At 44.7% G+C, this 2,109-nt stretch overlaps 1 pseudogene; it reads left to right on the plus strand.

The window, feature by feature from the left end:
* The first annotated feature begins 487 nt into the window (after positions 1-487).
* On the plus strand, positions 488-1,121 carry LOC127212408 (grpE protein homolog 1, mitochondrial-like; annotated as a pseudogene).
* Positions 1,122-2,109: the final 988 nt, after the last annotated feature.

Genomic DNA, 2,109 nt, shown 5'->3' on the forward strand with positions numbered 1-2,109 from the left:
CGTTCATATTATAACACTAATAAGATCATTTATCTAGAGTCCTAAAAATTCTCAGGAAAACACTTTGTTTTTGTTTTTGTTTTTAACTGATGTGGGTACCGTAAATTTCACAGTGACAAACAGCTATGACACAGGCTTATCTTACATTTTCCGCGGGGTAGGGGGCTATGAGTCAGACTGCCCTTGTGCTTGTTAGAGAGCTGAGGCTGAACTCCTGGCTCTGCAGTCTCCAACTCCCCAGTGTCAGGATTGTAGGCAGCTACCACTATGCCTGACTTATTACATTTTTATTAGTGCTTCTCTAATAATTCATATAACTGTCTTCTTAGTGCACTATTAGTAATTTCAACCATTATTTTTTAAAGCAATTACTTCCACCCCACCCCCAAAAAAAAGTTTTAGACATGACTTTTCAAGGTCAACACATTATTTTGCAATGCATATGAAAATCATGTATTTGTGCAGTGGCGCCACTGAAGGGGCAATCATGGCAGCACGGTGCATGAGGCTGGCGCTGCACAGCCTCCCAGCATTGGCGCTATTACTTCGGCCTTCTCCTCGCTTGTTGTGCATAGCCACGAAACAGAAAAAACCATGGCCAGGACCTGGAAGAGGACCTTGGTCATCGTGAGCCAAAGACAGGTCTACCCTCTACAGACAAGCCACCCCTGGAAAAGCAGCTGAAGGAGACAATAGAAATGTACAAACGAGCTTTCGCAGACACTGAGAATCTGCGGCAGAGAAGCCAGAAGCCGGTGGAGGAGGCCAAGTTATTTATGGCATCCAGGGCTTCTGCAAGGACTTGCTGGAGGTTGCAGACATCCCGGAGAAGGCAACCCAGAGTGTCCCACAGGAGGAGAGCAGCAGGAACAACCCTCTCCTGAAGAGCCTGTATGAAGGGCTCGTGATGACCGAAGGCCAGATTCAGAAAGGTGTTCACAAAACAGGGCTTGCTCAGGGTTGACCCCACCGGGGCCAAGTTCGACCCTTACAAACATGAAGCCTTGTTCCACACCCCTGTGGAGGGGAGGAACCAGGAGCTGTGGCAGTAATTAGTAAGCTACAAGCTGCACGGATGCACGCAGTTTCCAGCTCTGGTTGGGGTGGTGAAGGAAGTTTAGCTATCTCCCTCAGGCCTCTGGACTTTGTAGCTCACTTGCTAGGACTCAAAGGCCAGGCTTATAATTTCTCATCCGTGAATATATCTGAACCTTGTCAGCCTTGTTGGAAGTCGTAAGTAAGCTAAGCAGAACATGAAGCTGCTAGCACACTGTGTCACAGACTCTGGGAGCCTAGTCACTGAGTTTAGCGCCACCTGCTTCAGAAAATGGCCAGCAGGACCTTAGGAGTAGAGTGACTAACGTTGTGTGCGTTCCACCTGGTAGTTAATAAATGCCTTACACAAATCAAAGGTCTTCGCCTACAAAAACAACTAACAAGAAAGAAAGAAAAGTTATATATTTGGACCGATTGCTTACTCACAATGAACTAAAGCCACATTAATAACCAAATTCTCATTTGACAGGTTTCTCTTCTTTGGCCTCACATGTTCTTACACGTTCTAGCTTGCCAGTATCTAACTGCCCACGTCTTTTCTTTACTAGAGGCACCACTTTGACAGGATTGCATTCTGAACAAACAGTTCAAAACTGGTATTCATGAGAAAGTACACAGGAATTACTGCCTATGTGTCTACATTATGCAACAGTCCAAATAATACTCTATTACACTTGAAGACACCGCAAGAAATCAGACAGGCCCTTCCCATTCTAACCACCACAGTGTGGTTCCTAACTCACACCAACCATCCTGCAGACAAGGTACCAGATTTAGACACGACATAGTTCATGCTGTTTCTATACCAAAAATCCACCGGGAATCTCCTTTCTGTTCCTAACACTGACTGGGTGTAAACTCGGAGCATACCATTAAATTCTCTCCACGATTTGGATTTGATAGAAGTTACTAAAATGATTATGTACCAATCAACAACTTAAATACTTTTGTTCTTAAATATCTCCTGCCCTTCACCCTTTTCTTTCAAGACTCTCTGCCAAGGATCGCTCTACTGTAAACGATCCCTTAAACACACCTCTTTGAGTTTAGTAA

The sequence above is a fragment of the Acomys russatus genome, chromosome 30 (assembly GCF_903995435.1).
Source record: "Acomys russatus chromosome 30, mAcoRus1.1, whole genome shotgun sequence".
In the NCBI taxonomy this organism is placed as follows: Eukaryota; Metazoa; Chordata; class Mammalia; order Rodentia; family Muridae; genus Acomys; species Acomys russatus.